At 41.2% G+C, this 24,618-nt stretch overlaps 1 long non-coding RNA gene across 1 annotated transcript in view; it reads left to right on the top strand.

The window, feature by feature from the left end:
• Nucleotides 1-13,863, top strand: part of LOC140714688 (uncharacterized) — a 54,095-nt gene extending 40,232 nt beyond the window's left edge. Inside the window, exons 2-3 of the long non-coding RNA XR_012095974.1 lie at nucleotides 6,125-6,191; nucleotides 12,101-13,863. This is a non-coding gene — a long non-coding RNA (uncharacterized lncRNA). The remainder of the gene's footprint in view (nucleotides 1-6,124; nucleotides 6,192-12,100) is intronic.
• The last annotated feature ends 10,755 nt before the right edge of the window (nucleotides 13,864-24,618 follow it).

Below are 24,618 nucleotides of genomic sequence, written 5' to 3'. Positions count from 1 at the left end.
ATCTCACTCCTGTATGCCCTCTCGTCACCACCTGAGATTCTAACAGCAATGGTTGCATCATCTGTAAACTTATAGATGGTATTTGAGCTATGCCTAGCCACACAGTCGTGTATATAGAGAGTAGAGCAGTGGGCTAAGCGCACACCCCTGAGGTGCGCCAGTGTTGATCATCAGCAAGGACGATACGTTATCACCAATCCACACAGATTGTGGTCTTCCGGTTAGGAAGTCAAGGATCCAGTTGCAGAGGGAGGTACAGAGGCCCAGGTTCTGCAACTTCTCAATCAGGATTGTGGGAATGATGGTATTAAATGCTGAGCTATAGTCGATGAACAGCATCCTGATGTAGGATGCAACTATTGAATCAGCCAATCATGTGACAGCAACTCAATTCATAAAAGCAAGCAGATATAGTCAAGAGGTTCAGTTGTTGTTCAGACCAAATATCAGCATGGGGAAGAAATGTGATCTAAGTGATTTTGACCTTGGAATGTGGCAGAGAGGGTGGTTTGAGCATGGCAGAAACTGCTGTTCTGGAATTTTCACAGACAAACATACTTTACAGGGAATGGTGTGAAAATCTAAAAGAAACATCCAGTGAGTGGCAATTCTGTGGATGAATCTGTCTTTTTAATGAGAGAGGTCAGAGGAGAATGGCCGAGCTGGTTCAGCCTGACAGGAGGTGACAGAAACTCAAATAACCATGCGTTACAACGGTGGTGTTTGGGAAAGCTCCTCTGAATGCACAACACATCGAAACGAAGTGGATGGGCTACAGCAGCAGAAGAGCACGAACCACTTAAGTGACCACTAAGTTAATTTGGAAAGGAATGACAAATAGAATGAAGTAGATAAATCAGCAAACAGCTCGGTTTCAGAATCAGGTTTCCTATCACTGGCTTTAAACTTTAAATTCCTCGGTGTTATCATTTTGCAGCACCTGTCCTGGTCTCAGCACGTAAGTACAATTACGAAGAAGGCACAGTAGCACCTCTACTTGTTGAGGATTTTACGAAGATTTGGCAAGATTTGGCATGACTTTGACAAACTTCTATAGATGTGTGGTGGAGAGTATGTTGACTGGCTGCATCACAGTTTGGTATGGAAACTCCAATACCCTTGAAAAGAAAATCCCTACCAAAAGTAATGATCTGAATATCGATTTCCAACCGCATCCTATTACTGCAATTTTCGGTTTACCAATGGCGGATAATAGTCGTTTATCCCCCCCTCATCTCGACGGATGATTGCATTTGTTACATTAATGGCTAGAAGATCTATTTATTGAATTGGAAAGAAATTAATCCTCCAACTATATTTCAGTGGTTTTCTCAAACTATCTCTTGTTTGAGCTTAGAAAAAATTAGAAGTGTTGTCTTTGATCCTTCGGTTAAATTTGAAGAAACTTGGAGACCATTTATTCAACATTTTCATATGAGTTAATTTGTCTTTTCCTAAACCTCACTTTTATTATCCTTAATTATTTGGATGGAGGTTCGGAGTTATTGGCATTACTGTATATATTGGACATAATGCAATGGCCCATGTTGGTTAGTTTCCCCCTCTCTTTTTTGTTTTTTTTTTAACTTCTTTTGTTCGCAATTACCATGAGTTTGGGAGGCTATTATATATTGATTGTCATCTATTTGAATGTTTATTTAAACTATTACCTATGTACTCTCAAACTCTCTGTACTCATGTTTCATTTATGTTTGTTTAAAAATTAATAAAAAGATTTAAAAAGGAAAATTAGTGGTAACAGCCCAGTCCATCACAGGTAAAGCCACCCCCCCCCCCCCCACCAACCATTGAGCATATCTACAGGAAATCCTGATGCAGGAAAGCAGCATCCATTATTAGGGACCCTCACCACCCAGGACACGCACTCTTCTCACTGCTGCCATCAAGAAGAAGGTACAAGATCCTCGGGACTCACACCACCAGGTTCAGGAGTAGTTGTACCCCTCAACCATCAGGTTCTTGAAGCGAAGGAGATAATTTTATTCAACTTCACTCGCCTCATCACAGAAATGTTCCCACAGCTTATGAACTGACTTTTAAGTACTCTTCATCTCATGTTCTTCATATTTATTGCTTATTTATTTGTTTACCTATTGTTATTATTTCTTTCTGTTTGCATTTGCACAGTTTGTTGTCTTTTGCACACTAGTGAAGTGGTCAGGGCATGATGGGATATGGGGAGAAGGCAGGAGATCGGGGCTGAGAGGAAAATCGGATCAGCCATGATGAAATAGTGGAGCAGATGCAATGGCCCAAATGGCCTAATTCTGCTCCTATATCTTACGGTCTTATGTAAAAAAAAGACAATTAAATTAAATAAGTGGTGCAAAAAGAGAGGAAGAAAATACTGATGTAATGTTCATGGATTCATTGTCTATTCAGAAGTCTGATGGCAGAGGGAAGAAGCACTGTGTGTGTGCTTTCAGGCTCCTGTACCTCTTTGTGGTAGCAATGAGAAGAGGGCATGTGCTGGGCGATGAGGGTCCTTAATGATGGATTCCGTTCTATTTGAGGTATCACTTTCTGAAGGTGTCCTGGATGCTGGAGAGGCTAGTGCCCATGATGGAGGAGGCAGAGTTTACAAATTTCTGCAGCTTTTTCCAATTCTGTGCAGTGGTCCCTCCACACCAGACAGTGATATAACCAGTTAGAATGCTCTCCACAGTACATCTGTAGAAATTTGTGAGTGTTGTTGGTGATATACCAATTCTCCTCAAACTCTGAATGAAATGTAGCTACTGCTGTGCCTTCTATGTAATTGCATCAATATGTTGGGCCCAGGATAGATCCTCAGAGACGTTGACACCCAGGAACTTGAAACTGCTTATTCGTTCCAATTCCAATCGCAAAATCGCAGCTCCACTCAACCAGCTGATCTGACTCACCATCTGACATTCTGCCGACAATAAGATGTGTCATCAGCAAATTTATAGATGGCGTTTGAGCCACATAATTGTGGATGTAGAGAAAGTAGACAGTGGGCTAAGCATGCATCCTTGAAGTTTGCCAGTGTCGATTGCCAATGAGGAGATGCTATTTGCGATCTTCACAAGCTGTGGTGTTCCATTGAGGAAGTCAAGGATATCAGTTACAGAGGGGCGTACAGCCACCTAGGTTTTGGAACTTGCTGTTTAGAACTGAGGATCTGATTGTGTCTGAGCTGTAGTCAATAAACAGTAGCCTGACATGTGTATTGTTATTGTCAAGGAGATCCAAGACTAAGCAGAGAGCCAGTGAGATTGCATCCACCTATTGTGGCGATAGGCAAACTGCAATGGGTCCAGGTCCTTGCTTAGGCAGCAATTGATTCTGGCCATGACCAAACTCTCAAAGCACTTCATCATAGTAGATGTGAGTGGCACTGGGTGGCAGTCATTGAGGCAGCTCACCCTGCTCTTCTTGGACACTGGTATGATTGTTGTCCTTTTGAAGCAGGTGGCAATTTCTGACCGCAGCAGTGAGAGATCGAAGATGTCCTTGAACATTCCCACCAGTTGGTTGGCGCAGGTTTTCAGAAACCCATCAGGGCCTGATGTCTTGTGAGGATGCACCCTCTTGAAAGATGATCTGACTTTGTGATTAACAGCTGATTAACAAATCCCTATCATAACATGGCTATAGACTTGTCACTGATCATAAGGCATGCATGAAAAGAATAGAAGGGATTTATTAACACAAGAGATTCTGTGGATACTGGGAATCCAGAGTAATTCACACAACATGCTGCAGGAACTCAGCAGGTCAGGCAGCATCTATGGAGAGGAATAAAGAGCTGATATTTCAGGCCAAGACCCTTCACCGGGACAGAAAGGGTTAATTTGCCAGTTTATTTTTACAAATTTACATTTGAAATGTAATTATTGGGACATTGTTAAATGATTTAAAAATACTTGTTAAGATTTCGAAGCAGTAACTGGATGTTCCCATAGAATATCAGTAGATCAAAAGAATTTGCAGAGTTGGAAAATTTGGGCAAGAACTTAAACTTGAATATCCATTGTCCCTTTGTGCCATGAATTTAATGAGTGGGGCCACACATGAAACAAGGATTTGACTGTATGAGTTCTTAGGAGACTGGTACATAATATGCTGAGCTTTGAGACACCCCATCTAAAGATTGTTTGTCCACATGTCACAATAAATATTTAATTAAGTTGGAAGCAATCCATAGCATGGAAAGAAAAGATGAGAGGAAAGCAAACAATAGATCAATTATGTGAGCAAGAAAATACAATTTGACTGCCTGTAATTAAATTGTTAGCTTTTAAAAGCTGTGTCAGATCTCAGGTTACTTCAGTCTAATGGACCATTTTTTAATATAACATCATAGAGTCAGAATTGTTTTTGGAAGTCCCATCGCTGCAGGTGAAAGTAATATAACCAAAACGTTAATTTGTAGATAAAGTTTAAACAAATTCTACAAGCAAGTTTGTGCAGCTCATGTTATAGTTTGATATAACCAAGTTTAGGGAAGTAATTTTATGGTCAATAATAATGTTAAAATGAGATCCATTATAAAATCACAGTTAATTTTTAATAGCTACATATTTACTTAAGATAGAAAATTTATTCATTTGTTGAAATTAAATGAATTAAATCCTGTACTTCTATCAACAGTAAACTTGGCTTAATATCAACGCTGCCATCTAACTTTAAAAAGCCGTATATTAATTGTTGCTCAATGCAATAAATGAGCTGCAAGCTGTTGAATAAAATATGAAGTGTTCTGTTTGAACTGTGTCATTTTGCCAGCAAAAATGTCATTGTGTTCTGGTGATGTAGTTGAAATTCTTGGAAGCATTTGACCTCATTCCAGGTTAACTCTGCTGAAAGCCAATAGAAGTGTTTTGAATCAGAATCAAGCTTATTATCACTGTCTTATATGATATGAACTGTGTTGTTTTGTGGCAGCAGTACAGTGCAAAGATATAATATTACTATAAGTTAGAAAATCAAGCCCCCTGCAGTCACTTGTGATCCTGGGTATTGTAAGTTTTATACCAGGCTGTGATGCAACCAGTCAAAATATTCTCCAGTGTACAACTACAGAAATCAGCAAGTCTTTGATGACATACTAAATTTCTCAAACTCCTAACAAAGTAGAAACAATCTTATGCTTTCTTGGTGATTGCATCGGTGTGTTGGACCCTGGACACATCCTCTGAGATGTTGACACCCAGGAGCTTAAAGCGGTTCAACCTGTCTGCCACTGACCCCCACCCCCAATAAGTGCTGGTGTGTGTGCTCTCCCAATTCTCCTTAAAGTCTATAATCATCTCCTTGGTTTTGCTGAAGCTGAGTGTGAGGTTTTTGTTGTGACACTCAACCAGACAATTTATCTCACTCCTGTATAGTCCCCGTGATTTTACCAACAATAGAACTGTCATCTCTGAAAATCATTCTAAATGCTTTCATATTTGTATACCTCTGGTGCAAGTAGCAAATTTCTCAACACGAGTGTAAAATGTAAATCAATACATTTCAAACTACAAAGAAAAGTATTCTGCATTTTTTTTGTTAAGGGACGAAATGCTAGGCACATTGGGAATATGTTGGGCGATTGACAGACAATGCCAAAGGTCTCTTGTGCACACCATCAAATTCCTTTCACATCTGAAAATAGCATCAGGTTTAGTTTTTTTTTAATTGTATGATCATGGTAGGAGGTGTAGTGTAGAATGCAGGCACTGGTTTACTTTCTGCCTAATCCTTAAAAAGACTTGTAATTATATAGTGCCCTTCATGATCACAGGTTGTCGCTGAGTACTCGAATCCAAATGAAATATTTCTGAAGGTGCAGTCTCTGACGCAGCAGGATGTGCAGCAGCCAATTTGGGACACAGCAAACTCTTACAGAAGCAGTGTGATAATAACATGCTCATCTGTTTTTCTGTTGTGATGTTGACTGAGGGATAAACATTAGTGAGGGCATAAGGAATAACATCCTATTCCTCTGTGAAATTGGGCCCCATCTCATCCATCGGACAGGATCTCGGACATTTCTCATTGCTACACCTTGAATTTTCCAGTTTCAAGTAAACATGTCCCTGATGTCTTCCCACTTAGCTGTCAACCTCATTTTCTTCTTCCTTTGTTCAACCAGAGTCATGGCGTTACACAGCGGGGAAATAGGAACCAATTCGTCAGTGCTAACCAAAGTGCCTTCATTAGTAAGTACTGCTTGGCCAATATTCTTCTAAACCTTTCCTACTCATTAATCTGCCCAAATATCCTTTAAGCATTGAAATCATGCCACATGCACCACCACATCTAGCAGCTCATTCCATATAACCTCCAGCGCCTGTATGAAACAAAAACTCCTCTTCAGTTACCTTTAAAATCTTTTCTGACTCACTTTAAACCTCTAATCTCCAGACTTGGACAACCCTAGCCTGGGAAAAAGATGGTGATTATTAATGTTATCTATATCCTCTATGATTTTATAAATCTCTATCAGGTCACTCCTCAATCTCCTACTCTCCAGGGAAAATTATCCCATTTGATCCAATCTTTCCTTATAACCCAAGCACCCCTGTCCTGTGTCAATCTCCTGATGCTATTCACATCCTTCTATAACATGGCACTCCTTAAGGGGTCCTATGCTCTCCCTTGTTATCCTCTTGCTCTTAACATACTTACAGAATCTCTTGGGATAAAATAATCTTTCAAGATGACTCATGCCCTCTTTATGTCTTCCTACTGTCCTTCTCATGTCTATTCCTACATCCCTAATACTGCTCAATGGATTTGCTTGCACTCAGTTGCTTTTGCTTTCCAAAGGTTCAAAGGCTCATTTATTATCAAAGTATGTATTCATATACAACTCTGAGAACCACCTTCTCCAGATAGCCGCCAAACAAAGAAACATCCAGAGCAAAACATCAAACCAACCCCCCCCGCACAAAAAAGAGCAGCGTCCCAATCATCAACCGGTAATACCACCCCTCCCCACACACACAAAGCACAACAAAAGCATTGAAACCCCCCCTCCCCACACAAAACAGAACAAGAGCATTGACCCCAAACCCTCCCCTCCCCCACACAAAATGGAACAAGAGCATCAGCCCCCAAACAACCCCTCCCTCCCGCAAAAAAAACTAACAGAATATATCAAGAACATCAACTCTCAAGCCCCCACCCCTTGCATAACAAAATTGAAAAGGAACGAGAGAAAAAGACATAATATAAAAACCATAAGTCTGAAGAAGTCCACAGCACATAAACACAAAATTCCAATCCATGTATGTAGAACCATGGCAGCATCCTCTGACATCACCAATATCATCGAAAGGGAGAGACACCAAACGAGCGCAGAGGCCTACCTGCCTGCCACAATGATAAGCTGCTACACAGACTTGGCAGCGATCAAAAAGCGGGCCGTCAGCGCTGAACTCTCACTCACCTTCCCCATTCACCTCAATAGCTCAATCTTCCTCCACTCTTTAATCCCCAATTCATGGACCCTGACCAGAGCCTCACTATGCACACCGACCAGTATTCCATAATTCTGCCAGGCTTGCCCCTCACTCTAACAGTAACATGCTGGCTCTGAATTCTCCCCATCTCATTTTTAAAGGCCTCCCACTTGCCAGACATCCCTCTGTCACAACAGCCTCCATCAACTGACCTTTACAAATTCCTGACTATTGCAAAAAGATTAGTTTTGCTCAAGTTAGATCTGTGATTGGTGAACTAGTCCTGACATTTTTGAGATACATTTTAAATGAATGAAGTTATAGTCACTGGCTCCAAAGTGCTTCCTCAATAACACTTTAACCACTTGCCCAGCCTCATTAACCAAGAAGAGGTTGAATATTGCCCACCTCCCCCAGTAGGGCTAACTACATATTGCTTTAAAAAAAGCTTTCCTAGTTATACTTAAGTTCTACTCCATCTATTCCCTTAAACCCATGGCTCTCCCAGTCAATATCAAGTAAGTTAAAATCACCTTCTATTACAAGCTAATTATTCTTACAGCAATGTTCCTACATATTTGCTACTCTAATTCCTGCTGATCACGGAGGTGTGGGAGGCGGGGGTTCTGTGCCTGTATGTTCCATTGAGGCAGGGAAAGGATGGTAGGATAAAAGAAAATCTAGTTAAGAAGAAAAGAAAAGCATTTGAAAGGTTCAAGAAACTAGGTACTGATAGAGTTCTAGAAAATTACAAGGTTGTCAGGAAGGAGTTTAAGAATGAAATTAGGAGAGATAGAAGGGGCCATGAGAAGGCCTTGGTGAGCAGGATTAAGGAAAACCCCAAGGCATTCTACAAGTACATGAAGAACAAAAGGATGAGTCGTGTGAGAATAGGACCAGTCAGGTGTGATAGTGGAAATGTGTGCATGGAGTCAGAGGAGGCAGCGTAAGTACTTAATGAATACTTTGCTTCAGTATTCAGCAGAGAAAAGGACCTTGGCAATTGTGGGAATAACTTAGAGTGGACTGAAACACTTGAGCATATAGACATTAAGAAAGAGGATGTGCTGGAGCTTTTGAAAAGCATTAAGTTAGATAAGTCACCAGGACCGGATGAGATACACCTCAGGCTACTGTAGGAAGTGAGGGAGGAGATTGCTGAATCTCTGACAATGATCTTTGTATCATCAATAGGGACGAGAGAAGTAGCAGAGGATTGGAGGGTTGCAAATGTTGTTCCCTTGTTCCAGAAAGGGAGTAGAGGTAACCCAAGAAATTATAGACCAGTGAGTCAGTGGTGAGCAAGTTGTTGGAGAAGATCCTGAGAGGCAGGGTTTATGAGCATTTGGAGAGACATCATCTGATTAGGGATAGTCAGCATGGCTTTGTCAAGGACAAATCATGCCTTACAAGCCTGATTGAATTCCTTGAGGATGTAACAAAACACATTGATGAAGGTAGAGCAGTAGATGTAATGCATATGGATTTCAGTAAGGCATTTGATAAGGTTCCCCATGTGAGGCTGATTTAGAAAATAAGGAGGCACGGGATCCAAGGAGACGTTGCTTTGTGGACCCAAAATAGGCTTGCCCACAGAAGGCAAAGAGTGGTTGTAGATGGCTTATATTCTGCATTGAGGTCAGTGACCAGTGGTGTTCTTGCAGGGACCTGTTCTGGGACCCCTCTTTTTTGTGATTTTTATAAATGGCCTGGATGAAGAAGTAGAAATGGTGGGTTAGTAAGTTTGCTGATGACACAAAAGTTGGGTATGTTGTGGACAGTGTGGAGGGTTATCAGAGGTTACAGCGGGACATTGATAGGATGCAGAACTGGATTGAGAAGTGGCAGATGGAGTTCAATCCAGATAAGTGTGAGGTGGTTCATTTTGGTAGGTCAAATATGAAGACAGAATACAGTAATAATGGTAAGACTCTTGGCAGTGTGGAGGATCAGAGAGATCTTGGGATCTGTGTCCATAGAACACTCAAAGCTGCTGCGCAGGTTGACAGTATGGTTAAGAAGGCATATGGTGTGCTGGCCTTCATCAACCATGGGATTGAGTTCAAGAGCCGTGAGGTAATGTTGCAGCTATATAAGACCTTGGTCAGACCCCACTTGGAGTACTGTGTTCAGTTCTGGTCACCTCACTACAGGAAGGATGTGGATACTATAGAGAGGGTGCAGAGGAGATTTACAATGTTGTTGGATTGGAGAGCATGCCTTATGAGAATAGGCTGAGTGGAACTCGGCCTTTTCTCCTTGGAGTGACGGAGGATGAGAGGTGACCTGATAGAGATGTCTAAGATGATGAGAAGCATTGATTATGTGGATAACCAGAGGATTTCTCCAAGGACTGAAGTGGCTAACATGAGGGGGCATAGCTTTAAGGTGCTTGGAAGTAGGTACAAGAGGGATGTCAGAGGTAAGTTGTCAGAGGTAAGTGTGGTGGGCGTGTGGAATGCACTGCTGGTGAAGGTGGTGGAGGCAGATACAATGGGGTATTTTAAAAGACTCTTAGATAGGTACATGGAGCTAAAAGAAATAGAGGGTTATGTGGTAGGGTAACACTAGACAGTTTCTAGAGTAGGTTATATGGTCGGCACAGTATTGTGGGCCAAAAGGCCTGTAATGTGCTGTAGATTTCTATGTTCTATCCCGTTGAAGAGATCACTGCTTTCTTATTTCTCTGTTCCATCCGTATAGCCTCAATGGATGTTCCCACCAGAATATCCTTTCCAAGTGCTGCATGATGTTCTCACTAATCAAAATACAATTCCTCCTTCTCTCCTACCAGACCTGTAGCATCTGTACCCAGAAAGTTGAGCAACTAGCTTTCTCCACCCCTCAACTATATTTCTATAACAGCCATAATATCACAATCCCATGGGTCCCTGCTCACCTGCCTTACCTGAAGCGTTCCTTGCATTAAAATAAATACAATTTAGCCTATTAGATTTCCCCATTCCGCGCCCCGCCGATTGGACTTGCCCTCTTTCATGTCTATACTTGTCTCAACTTTCTCATCCCATTCTCTGGGACTCTGCTTCAATGCTATTTAGGAGTTTGGCAAGCAATGGCTGTTTTCTGTGCTTAATGTTACCGTGATCAAGCTATGAAAAAAGTAAAATATATGTTTGACCACTAAAAAGCCAACTGAGGTTGAATCATTTTATTTTTACTCCAGTTAGCAATATTGTAGAGAAAAATAAACAGGAGTTACACCCAAATCAAACTAAATTTAGTTCTGAGGAATGGACGTTAACAGTCAAAATTGAATATACTTATAGCAGCACACACAAAGTGCTGGTGGAACACAGCAGGCCAGGCAGCATCTATAGGAAGAAGTACAGTCGACGTTTCAGGCCGAGACCCTTCGGCAGGACTAACTGAAAGAAGAGATAGTAAGAGATTTAGCATTTCTTACTATCTTAGACTCCAGCATGGGCAGATTTCCTCGTGTTTATACTTATAGCAGATTCCTCTGTCCACTACATTGGGAAAGCGCTATCCATTTAAAATTAATGGTTTATTCTTGTATTAAAATATTGATTAACATCAATATCTCAGCAATGTTGAATGTTAGATGTCTGTTAAGTGGCATCCATCATCAAATGGACAAAGACAAAGGAAGATGTTAGTGGCATTTTTTGACTTAATGGCAGTACTTGTAATTTGGATGCAAACTATGTGTTTGCTGGTCTGGCAGTTTCTTAATGCTTCCTTGCAGTGAATAATTGGCTATTTCTGCACAAGAAAATGATTTTTCTCAAGCACCAACAGTGAATCATATAATTTGATAATAAATAAATAAAATCATGGGAGTAGAATACAGTCAGACCCGGCTAAACTTCCAAAATTTATGAAAAGTTTTTCAGCTGGCACAAATTGGATCCAATGTCAGATTTTTCCATTCTTGATTGGTATGAACCCAAATCCTAATAGGAAATGTTACCAACAAGAGAAAGTCTGCTGATGCTAGAAATCAAAGTGATGCACACAAAATGCTGGAGGAGCCCAGCAGGCCAGGCAGCATCCATGGAAAAGAGTAAACAGTCGATATTTCGGGCCGAGACCCTTCATCAGCAGGGCCTGATGAAGGATCTCAGCCCAAAATGTTGACTGTTTACTCTTTTCTGTGGATGCTGCCAGGCCTGCTGGACTCCTCCAGCATTTTGTGTGTGTTACTAGGAAATGTTACTGCTCAGTAGAAGAATTGTTGGCTCCTAGTTTTTGGAACACTGTGCAAGATAGTCCAATAAATCAGATACTAAATGTTCCAACAGCATATGGATTCCTAATGGTGTCTGATTCTTACTAGCTATGGAAAAAACATTTACTGTGAACTATGTTTCTCTTGCAAATGTTTCCTGGAGTTGTTAATTCTTAAAATTTATTCAATACAATTGTCAAGTTACCGCTATTATTATCTTTTGGCTCATTCCATTATAACTTGTTTTCGCTGTTGGATCGTACTCAGACTGTTGCAGCATTGATAACATTGCTTTGTGGTACACTCCTATTCTGTGTATGAGTGGGGATATGGTTCCATTCAGCAGTGAGAAAGATACACTAGATTTTCTACTCATTGACAGCGAATGTGCAGAAGTTTAAGCCAGCAATGAAGGCTAAGTTTGGCTCACTAAAATGTTTATTTTGGTTTTTAGATGAAGTGGACTGCTGGAACAGAGTCAAATTTTCACTTAGCGATTGAGCCCCGAGAGGCAGCAGTTCAGAATCAGCTTTAGAGACAGCGGAAATGGAAGCTCACAACGGCAACGACAGAATTCCTTTCCAGACAGAAGCTATTGAGGAAATAGACAGTGAGATCACAATGCCTGTCCTTCTGCAGTAATTACTCATCACTGCAGTGAGAAACCTCAATTTCCTTCCATATATTCAGCAAGAAAACCTTGGTGATACGTTTTAGTAATTCTCTGCATCCACAGAGCAGGGGTATAAGAGGCTCTTCAGTGTTAGTGTTAGCTGTGTGGAATGCTTTGCCACTGGCAGCTATTGAGTAAAGAATGGATAAATATTTGAAAAAGAGAGTGTCAGTACTGTGGGTGCGGGGCAAGAAGTGGCAAAGAATTGTCACAGGTACCATGGACCATGAGCACTGCTGTGATGTTGACCTCTGTAATGTGAGACCCTAGGATACAGGCCAATGGAGCAATTTATTTCTTATTAAAAAGCAAAATGAGAATAATCCGTTCCTGCCCCCTGACTGAGTTGTGGTGGGGGGGGAAGATGTCATTGGCTGGCCCAGATGTATCCTGGTGTATCATAATCTAAACATGTTAGTCATCATCACATTTCCATTAGAGGATATTTCACCATAATCTCATAAATTACCACGATCACAATCTACATTCGTCAGTGTTATATTTAATTCCTATGCATGAATGATAACTTGTTTTGCCAATCCCTGGGGGTGGCACAGTGGTGAAGCGGGTAATGCCACACTTTACAATGCCAGTGGGGTTCAATTCCTGCCACTGTCCACAAGGAGTTTGTACATTCTCTCCATGTCCACATAGGAGAGCCCGCAAAGATTCTAAAGACCTACGGATTAGGGTTGGTAAATTGTGGGCATGCTTTATTGGCAGCGGAAGTGTGGCCGCCCCCAGCTGATCTTCAGACCGTGTTCGTTGTTAATGCAAAGAACTCATTTCAATGTATGTTTCAATGCTTCAATGTACGTGTGATAAATGAAGCAAATCTTTAAAACCTCATCTTGCTAGGTTCTGTTTGCTTTACAGTTCCTTCCCCGTTAGACGCAGTAACTCAAGCCACAAGAAAGTTCATAATAATTTGCCCTCACATCCAGACTGAGTGCAGAATATTCATCTGCCTGCAGTGCCATGAGATGATGAGATAGCCAAGCCTCAAAGGGCATCCTGAAAAGCAATTAATGTTATTCAGTGTATCCTTTTAAAGGTTTGAATTATCTAATAAATGCAAACAGTGAACAATGCAAAAAGCCATGAATTCTGGATAGGGTGCTAGTTAAGATTAGCTAATGGAAATTCACACTGCTCAAAATGTCGATGTTGGATGATCAGATTAGATTTAAAATGTTTTTATTCAATGTATAAATACCTTATTTGTAATATTGTTATTTGGGAAAATAGATCTATTATGTTAGGCAAATTGGACAAGAGAGGTTTACCATCTGAAGATATGAAGCAGTTAAAAGAAAGTTACTTCTGCAAAGGAATTCTACTCAGTCCATAAGGACAATTGTACAAAACAGTTACCTCTTCATAGGTTAGAAGCCCTGCTACAGTCTGGTTAAAGATTGGGTGTTTCATTGCCACATGAGACTTATTCTGAAGCACATGGAAGCAAAAACTTGTATATCTGTCACGTGGTGTGTGCAAATTGTTATATCAACATTTAGCTTTTGACAAGTCAATCTTGGCCCATGTACAATGGACCTAGAGTTTGATATTGTGAAATAAATGGAGCTGAGTCTGTGAATGTCTGTGAGTCCACTGGGGAGTTTAAAGCCCGGTGTCTGCCTGCCCGAGTCTGTGTCCACAGGAGGGTGGAATTGGAGAACCTCCCTGAGGTTAAAGGACAGCGTATGTGTCTGGATGGGAGGGAGGAACAGGGTTTGTATTTCTGTCACAATCAGGAGAAAATCTGCAGGTGCTGGAAATCCAAGCAACACACACAAAATGCTGAAGGAACTCAGCAGGCCGGGCTGCTTCTATGGACAAAAGCTGTTGCTGTTGTTTTTTGTTGCTTGCTGTTCCAAGTTCAACATAAATTTATTATCAAAGCACATATATGACACCTTATACAACCCCAAGATTCATTTTCTTATGGGCATTCACAGTAAATGCAAGAAGCACAATAGAATAAATGGAAGACTGCACCCAACAGGACAGACAAATAACACTGGATAACAAAGATTTTGCTTCTTGAATACCTTTAGGTGTATCTTATGAACTTTGGGCTACTGATCATGAAAATCGCCATGAAATTTCCCTTTCACGCACCATTTTTTGAAATCACTATTGTTTATTATTTCAATTCATAATTCAAGTCAATTAAGATGTTGCCTACAATATAAGCTGGAAAGTTTCCTATCTTGTCCAGGCATGCTTGGGCATGCTTAGGCAGCTTGGCTGCTGCATGGCAGGATAGGTTTTAGTAATAATTATTGGGTTCAGGGCTGTAAGGATGGAATTTGCTATCACCAGGCAGAAAAACTTCTATGAAGGATTTTGATATTTGAGACAGATGCTTCTCGATGGCAGCAGTGAGAAGAGAGCATGTCCTAGATGGTGGGCTCTCTGTTTGCTGCTTTCATGCAACAGCGCTACTGTGGAGATGTGCTCAATGAAGGGGAGGGCTTTATCCATGATGGACTGGGTTGTATCCTCTACTTTTGAAGGATTTTCAGTTCAAGGGCATTGGTGTTTCCATACCAGGTCGTGCTGCAACCAGTCAATATACCTTGCACCACACATCTATAGAAGTTTGTCAAAGTTTTAGATGACATTCCAAATACTCGCAAACTCCTAAGAAAGTAAGAGCGCTGCCGTGCTGATTCATCACCACCTTTGATTTAGCCAGCAACAGTGACGTTGTCAGCAAACTTAAATATAGCATTGGAACTATGCTTATCATCACAGTCGTAAGTATAAAGTGAGTAGAGGAAGGGCTGAGCACACAGCCTTGTGGGGCAGCTGTGCTGATGCAGAAGATGTTGTTGCCGATCTGAACTGACTGATGAGGAAATTGAGGATCCAATTGCACGAGGAGGTATTGAGGCCCAGGTCTTGCAGCTTATTGATTGCTCTTGAGGGGGTGATAGTACTGAACACTGAGCTGTAGTCAATGAAGAGAATCCTGATGTATGCTTCTTTGCTGTCCAGATGTTCCAGCGTTGAGTGAAGAGCCAGTGAGATGGCATCTGCTGTCGACCTGTTGTGACCATAGACAAGTTGGAATGGATCCAGGCAGGAGTTGATATGTATCATTAGCATCCTCTCCCAAAGCATTTCATCACAGTGGATGTCAATGCTACTGGATGATGGTCATTGTGGCAGGTTACCACGTTCTTCCTGGGCACCGGTTGTGTCCTGTGTTGTTCCGTCAAGTGCTGTGGGCATGCTATGTTGGTGCTGCAAGTATGGCAACACTTGCTGGCTGCCCCCGGCGCACCCTTGGGTGTGTCGGTTGTTAAAGCAGATGGCGTATTTCACTGTATGTTTTGACGTCAGGTGATAAACAAATCTGAATCTTGAATCTGTTTCCCACTCTGACTGACTGGAAGCCAGTGAGGTATTTTGATGTTAAATAGATTAACAGTTAAACATTGGCTACACATATTCAGTGCAGGGAATATTATGTGGATTTCAGTTTGAAGTGCTAATAAAAATATTTATAAAATACTTATAAAAACTATCAGGCCATTGGTTCAGAGAAGAGTGTGTGTTAGCAAAGTCATAACATGTTACAATTGTGAGGAGATGCCAAAATAGCTTTCAGTCCATCTTGTATGAATTACTGCTCAGCATTCCAAATCAGATACCTCTTTGTTTTCACAGCAGACTCGATGGACCAAGTGGCTTAAATCTGCTCCTACATTTTATGGTTGCATGGTTCCGATATACACAAATGCTGGAGCAACTCAGCAGGTCAGGCTGGAGCTAAAGGAGAATTGACAGTCCACCTTTCGGGCTGAAACTAGCCCAAAACTTTGACTGTTTATTTTTCTCCATAGATGCCGCCTGACTTGCCTCGATCCTCCAGCATTTTGTGCTTGTTGCTCAAACTTTCCAGCATCTGCAGAATCCATTACGTTTATGACCCCCTCCGTTCCCAGGCATGTGCACACTAATATCACGTGGGAACCACTATCAATAATTAAACATAGTTAGTGTGTGCTCAACTCATACTTGTATTAGCTGACCCACTGCTGAGCAATCAGGTTGACCATGCTGAGAGATAAGGCTTCCATAAAGCATGACCTGTGGTGCTGGCTAAGATCACAAACAAGTCCAGGTTCAAGTTAATTGCCATTCAACCACACAGCTTATGAAACATAGAAAATAGGTGCAGGAGTATGCCATTTGGCCCTTCGAGCCTGCACCGCCATTCAGTATGATCATGGCTGATCATCCAACTCAGAACCCTGTACCTGCTTTCTCTCCATACCCCCTGATCCCTTTAGCCACAAGGGCCATATCTAACTTCCTCTTAAATATAGCCAATGAACTGGCCTCAACTGTTTCCTGTGGCAGAGAATTCCACCGATTCACCACTCTCTGTGTGAAGAAGTTTTTCCTCATCTCGGTCCCAAAAGGCTTCCCCTTTATCCTTAAACTGTGACCCCTCGTTCTGGACTTCCCCAACATTGGAAACTATCTTCCTGCATCTAGCCTGTCCAATCCCTTTAGAATTTTATATGTTTCAATAAGATCCCCCCTCAATCTTCTAAATTCCAGTGAGTATAAGCCTAATCGATCCAGTCTTTCTTCATATGAAAGTCCTGCCATCCCAGGAATCAATCTGGTGAACCTTCTCTGTACTCCCTCTATGGCAAGAATGTCTTTCCTCAGATTAGGGGACCAAAACTGCACACAATATTCTAGGTGCCGTCTCACCAAGGCCTTGTACAACTGCAGTAGAACCTCCCTGCTCTTGTACTCAAATCCTTTTGCTATGAATGCCAACAAACCATTTGCCTTTTTCACCGCCTGCTGTACCTGCATGCCCACCTTCAATGACTGGTGTACAATGACACCCAGGTCTCGTTGCATCTCCCCTTTTCCTAATCAGCCACTGTTCAGATAATAATCTCTTTTCCTGTTCTTGCAACCAAAGTGGATAACCTCACATTTATCCACATTAAATTGCATCTGCCATGAATTTGCCCACTCACCTAACCTATCCAAGTCATCCTGCATCCTCTTAGAATCCTCCTCACAGCTAACACCGCCGCCCAGCTTCATGTCATCCGCAAACTTGGAGATGCTGCATTTAATTCCCTCGTCTAAATCATTAATATATATTGTAAACAACTGGGGTCCCAGCACTGAGCCTTGCAGTACCCCACTAGTCACTGCCTGCCATTCTGAAAAGGTCCCGTTTACTCCCACGCTTTCCTTCCTGTCTGCCAACCAATTCTCTATCCACATCAATACCATGTGCTTTAAGTTTGCACACTGATCTCCTGTGTGGGACCTTGTCAAAAGCCTTTTGAAAATCTAAATATACCACATCGTTCCTCTGGGGCCAAAGTGCAAAATACAGTCACACACCGCTCATATACTCCAGTCATGACCCAGAAGTTCAACCTTGAATCAATTTTGAAACCTCCTGGTTCTGAGGCACGTCATCTGATGTACTTAGCTGTAATTTTCACAGCTGATAGATAACCTTATCTGTTGACATCACAACCCGGAAAAAATCTCTTTGCACAAGGTGAAACAAAGATAAATTCAGCAACAAAGATTCACTTTGTTGTTATACAGTGGTAAGTCTGGGCATACACAGAACGTTCAATGTTTAGATTTCCACTGGCACCCGTGGCACCTCTTCGCCCTAGCTCCATATTTTAAAGTGTTCACTTTGAAACCGATTAACAAAAAAAATCACATTAAAATAATACCAACACCACTAGATTCAGATCCAGATTTATTTACTTATCTCATTCACATTGAAACATAAAGTTCAATGCGTCATAATCGACACGACCTAAGGGTGTGCTGGGGGCAGTTGGCAAGTGTTGCGACACGCTGGCATGTCAACGTGGCACGCCTGCAATGCTCGGCAGAGCAACACAGAACACAGCAAGCAGCAAAACAGGCCCCTTTCCTCCCTTCCACTCGCCCACAAGGACAGTCCTCCAACTCCAGGCCTCCAGCCTCCAGTTTCCAGGCTTCGACTTCCGGACTTCCTGTCGATCTTTGGTGCCGATGCCCGGACCAGCCCATTCCAACGACTCATCAGATTCTCTTTGAAGTTTATTTTGGTCCCAGATTCTTTTGAATGCTAATCTTTTAACACCATTTTTTTTTTCATCTTCTACAGAGAGTAGTGGAAACTCCATTATATTCTTACCTAATGGAAACTCCATCTATCTCCCACCACTACATCCACATCAGCCTCTCCTCTCCACAGCCCCTCAGCACCCTTCACCCCCCATGCACTGCCACCTTATGCCTCCACTCCACACCTCATACCTATACCTTCAGTCACTGATTGCCACTAATGTTCAGATATTCCTGCACACAGTGTTACTTAATGAACATACAATTAGCCTATGCATGTCAACTAATCTTATGTATATACAGCCACACTCACCTGTACATTGTTATATAGGATTGCTTTTATATTTATGTTTATTGTGTCTTTTTATGCTGCATTGGGTCCAGAGTAACAATCATTTTGTGCTCCTTTACACTCGTGTACTGAACAATGACAATTAACAATCGTGAATTATGAATATTTTAAATAGATAATTGTGCAAATTGGCGTTAAAAAGTGTTTTATGTCTATTTTGTGTTGAAGTCCTACCAATTGGAAATTTGGTTCATGATTTGCGTGGTGCAGTTGTCAATTCCCTGTCATATTATTGTGTGTTTTCCCCATTGGAGGAAGGATGTAGAGGCTCTGGAAAGAAGTGATGCTGCCTGAACTAGAGGCTTTGAGATATAAGGAGAGAATGGGGAAACATGGGCTCTTTTCTCTGGGACATCAGAAGCTGAGAAGTTCATAAAATAAGGGAGGAACTGATAGAGTAGACAGTGTCAAATACAGGAGGGTATGCAAGTTGAGGGGGAGTAAGTTTAAAGTAGATGTGTGGAATGCTTATTTTCACACAGACAATGGTGGGTGCCTGGAATGGGCTGCCAGGATTAGTAATGGAAACAGACGTAATAGTGTCATTTAAGAGGCTGTTAGGTTGACACATGAATGTGCAGGGAATGGAGGGATATGGATCATGTGCAAACAGAAGAGATTTAGTTAAATTCGGCCCTGTGTTTGACGTGGACATCGTGGGCCAAAAGGCTTGTTCCTGAGCTGTCTTGTTCTCTGTTCTATGTTCTCAACATGTGATGATGTCATCAACATGTGCCTAATGCTTTAATGACCAAACAGCAGAAATTAGACCAAAAGGTCAAGACTTGGAAACTTCATAAATAATTGACACCCTAAGGCAAGTTCAATTCACTTAACATCTTTGTATCTTTATATGTGTTCAAATAGTCCACTCATGACATTAAAGGTCCAAAGGTTTATTTTGTTATCTAAGTATGTATGCAAAATACAAATCCGAGATTCTTCTTCTCCAGATAGCCATGAAACAAAGAAAACCATAGAAGTTCACAAAGAAACAGCAAATCCACCCCACCCCCAGCGCAAAAAAAAAAGAACAGGAACATGATCATCCCCCTCCCCGCAGAAAAAACTAACAAAAATTAAACAAGAACATCGATTCCCCCCCCCACCCCTCCCTTGCAGAAAAAAATAGACAGCGGGCAACAACATGGAATATAAAACCATAGGACTGAAAAAGTTCATAGTCCATAGTCCAAATCCATAATCACGGTAACATCCTCCAACATCATGGACAGACGGCTCACGTGCAGAGGCCTACCCTCCGGGCACAGCGATAGGCCACACAGGCTTCTTGCCAACAACAGAGGGAGCGAAAAACAGGTAGTTGGCACTGAACCCTCGCTCACGTTCCGCATTCACCTCGATATTTCAATCTTATTTTATTAAATTGGCAAATAATGGAAGCTTGAATTGGCGAAATGGAGTCAATAACTGGCCCACATGCTGTCTTGAAGTTTCTTTGCCTCGAGGCCTCGACGGTTGGAGCTCACTTCCTGAAATCTTCTCGGAGACAGCAAAGTGCTGGATCAGTTCATCAATCTCCAAGCTGTAAACTGCAGGCTCTAACAGTTTCAGAAATACGTTTAAGATGAAAACCAGACGTAAAAGTAGTAAAATAAATAGTTTTGTAGCCTATCCAGAAGATGTCGACCCATGGGAGTGTTGTACGCGGGCACCATCTTGACCGGAAGAAAGCATTCTAATTAATTTTACAACTAAAAGTTAATTTACTGTAATTTTTATTTAATTAGATTTGTAATCCATGGACTGCTGCGAGGGATTGAGATTACCTGCAGTTATGGAGTGCCAGAACTCTTTTCCTCAGGATGCTCTCCCTCTTCAGGCTGCCTACCTGCCCTCCTGTTTTCCACAACTGTCCCTCCGCCTTCATCTACCATAGTTATGTTGTCTCCTATCTCTCTGGCAGTCTGTGGCTAACACAGACAGATCCCAATAAGAGTGCTGACCCACTGTTAGCAACCATTTCTCTAAAATACGAGTTAGGCTTCGATGCCGCCTAAAGGCGAACAAACTGCAATAACAGTTTCTTAAAGCAAGGATGTCTGTATTTTGCTGTGACTTCTGACTTGGCACTAACAACACGTCAAAGATGGCTGAAGTAACATTTCTGAGCAACTTTGCTTCAATGCCTTTGTGAAAGCATTACAGAAATTAATTGAAAACATCCAGAAAAGCTAGTTGCATTTGTCAGTGTTCAAAATCCAACACTGCTAATGCATTTTTCAGATTGTTAGTAGTGAAAAGTTTAAAATCAATACAGCTCTTAAATATTTTGGAGACACTGGCAGTTCCCATCAAAGTTACTAAATTTCAGCAGATGTGCTTCATGGAGCAGAATAGATCTCCAGGACATTTATAAAGTGTTCTGTCTGAGAGCAAAGAATTAATCAGGCTAACCAGTGGAGATGCTTGTATCTCACGTTCAATGAAGGATTGAGAACTGACATGTGCTTCCAATACTTGATGTAGCCTTGCAAATCTTAGAGCTCTGGATTGAGTAAAATAAAATGCATACAGAGGAAATTACAGAGATTTCTAAACTGATTCTTTAGCCCCACGTGGTGGCTGGAGTGAGAGGGAAAGTGACACACAATTTGCAAATCAATTCATTCTACTTATACAGTACACTCAGTGGCCACTTTATTAGGTACACGTGTTCATTAATGCAAATATTTAATTAGCTAATCATGTGACAACAACCCAATGCATAAAAGCAAGGGGTTCTGTTGCTAGTCAGACCAAACATCAGAATGGGGAAGAAATGTGATCTAACTGGCTTTGACTGTTAGTGCAAGTTGGGGTGCTACGCGTATCTCAGAAACTGCTGATGTCCTGGGGTTTTCACACACAGCAGTCTCTAGGTTGTACAGAGAGTGGTACGAAAGCACAAACAAACAAGAAGAATCCAGCGAGTGGCATATCTGTGGGCAAAAATGCCTGGGTCGTGAGAGTGGTCGGAGGAGAACGGCCGGACTGGATCAAGATGACGGGAAGGTGACAGTAACTCAAATCTCTGCATGTTATAGCAGCGGCGTGCAGAGGAGCAATTCTGAACCTTGAAACAGATGGGCTACCGCAGCAGGAGGGCACGAACATACAGAAGTACAATGAGTGGCCACCTTATTCGATATCTCCTGTACCTAATAAAGTGGCCACAGAGTGCATATTTCTGGCCTTTTGCAAAAAAGATAACATTCAAAGGCAGAAAAAGTACATTTATTAATTTGTTGGCATAGTTTAAAGATACTGATATTGTACAAGGTAATATTTTCAAATTGACACCTATTTATACTTTCTACTTCATTTCAGCTATGAAGAATATTAACGTAATTATCATAGCCCATTTCAGCCATATTTTACTTCTTTTATTAAAATCTTGCCTCAATAAGCATCCATGATTGTGACTTCAAACAAAAGTCAGAAAACAACATGGCGTTAATCAGGCATCAGTCCCACTTTGCTCCCACATTATGCTCACGAGTTATGGTGTGTGAGGTTGTCTTAAAGCTCGAAAACTGACTGTTGCTTGTACTGTTGGAATCAGATTCTTCAGTCCAGAAAAAGCTGTTCAAAGTGATAGAAACTCAGCACCTACTTTGACAGAAGACTGAGGGATTAAAAGTGGTTGCCTCTTGCCAAAAAGAGGCTATGTTACAATGCAGAATAAATATTGTATGTCAAAACCTGAGAGTTAGATCTAAAGAGCTAACACTGAGACTGAGGGATTATTAAGATTACTGTCAAGCTCAGGAGAGCTCTCAAATATTTGACAAGTTATCTGTGAAGATGGCATACAAATTTCCCCACTGACTGAATGAGTCGCATCCACTAAGAAAGCTTTCTTTGTCTGTGCAGGGAACCCACAGCACTTCCCCTGTTCTGCCTAGGTTAAATATTGTTGTTTTCATATGCTTGACTACATCTTTAAGCCTTTCAGCTTGTAAGTGTGAAACTTCGGCTAAAATGATGTATATATTCCTTTTATTTTGTGACATAGATGGCTAAAACAGAATACTAATGATTGGGGTTTATGGTCAATTATTAACTCTCAGCAGAACATAAATACAAATCCGTGAACTTGCATGGAAGGGAATATAATGTGTATGAACACATCTGGCCGAGTCAAGAAAGTGGTGTTGGATAGGAAAAAGAAACATAAGAAATTGAAGCAGGAGTAGACCATTTAAACACTGGTGCCTTTCAGTTTCTCACTACTTAAAAAAGTACTCTGCAAATCTGTTTTCCCTCTGCAAAAATATGTGGCCTCAAATATTTCCACAATATATTCCATCTGCCTTGTTCTTAGTTATTCCCTGACACTGTCTATGTATTCCCTGAAGATTCTGCATTCTCCTCAAAGGCTTTGTATCATCAGACTTGACTTATTACACCTGGTCACCTCATTCCAATCATTGATGTAAGCAGTGAACTTTTGGGATCTCCACACACACACAAAACTGGTCACAGACTGCTAATCTAAGATGACATATTGATTACTGTTTTCCATCATTAACTAATCTTCAAACCACATTGGTGTATCAAGTTCAAATGTTAATTTTGTTTAATAATCTCTTGGGTGGGACTTTATTGAAGGTCTTCTGGATATCCAAAGTACACCATACTGACTGGTTCACCCTTATTTATACTGCAAATTACCGCTTCAAAAAACTGTGTCAAACAGTTGAACATGATCTCCCTTTCATAAATCTATGTTGAGCCTGTCCAATCCTATTAAATTAGCATAACACTATTTCAGCACCAGCAACCTGGGTTCAATTAGTGCCACTGTCTGTAAAGAGTCCATACGTTGTACCTGTGACTGCATATATTTCCTCTGGATGCTTTGATTTCCTCCCATATTCCAAAGGTGTATGGGTTAAAGTTAATAAGTCATGGGCACGCTATGTTGGCACTGGAAACTTGGTGATTCTTGTCGGCTGCCTACCCCCAGCATTCCTTGAAATGTGTTGGTTGATGATGCAAAATGATGCATTTCATTGTACATTTTCATGTTTTGATGTACGTGTGACAAATAAAGCTAATGTTTATTTTATTAAATTAGAAATTAATTAGACCCAAACATATTTAGTTCCTCCAAAACCCCAAGGAGTAGTCTTCGGAATTTACCATGTTTTGGTCTAATTAATTTCTCCGATACTAATATTTTATTTATGTTAATTTCTTGTTTCCTTTGTACCCTAGACCTGCAGCTCTTCACTATTTCTCAGGGGGTTTCTGTATCTTCTTCCATGAAGACAAACACAAAATATTTGTTCATTTTTACTGCTATTACCCAAAATAATTTCTCTTGGCTCAGTCTGTGAAGGGGGAGGGGGTGGTTAATTTCAGTTAGTCCTTTCTATTTTACATATCTACATAGAAACTTTGGACTTTATGAACAAGAGAAAATCTGCAGATGGTGAAAATCCAAGCAGCATACAACAAAATGCTGGAGGAAGTCAGCAGGCCAGGCAGCATCTATGGAAAAGAGTGTGATGTTTCAGCCCGAAGTGTCGACTGTACTCTTTTCCATAGATCCTGCCTGACCTGCTGAGTTCTTCCAGTATTTTGTGTGTGGTGCTTTGTCTTTAAGCTCCCTGCTAGGCTCTGGCATTCTACTTATTTTCTTATTAGTGTCTTGGTCTTCCTTTGCTGAATCATAAAATTCCCCAGTTCTTAGGCCTTCAGCTTTTTTGCTGCATTGAATCTTTGCTTTTCATCTAATGTCACCATCAAATTTTGTTACACATGGCTGGACCACTTACCGTCGATTTTTTTTGCCTTAAGAACATACATATTT

This window comes from Hemitrygon akajei, chromosome 22 (genome assembly GCF_048418815.1).
Source record: "Hemitrygon akajei chromosome 22, sHemAka1.3, whole genome shotgun sequence".
Classification (NCBI taxonomy): Eukaryota; Metazoa; Chordata; class Chondrichthyes; order Myliobatiformes; family Dasyatidae; genus Hemitrygon; species Hemitrygon akajei.
Note: the sequence above shows the minus strand (reverse complement) of the source record. Positions and strands in the feature narration are given on the sequence as shown.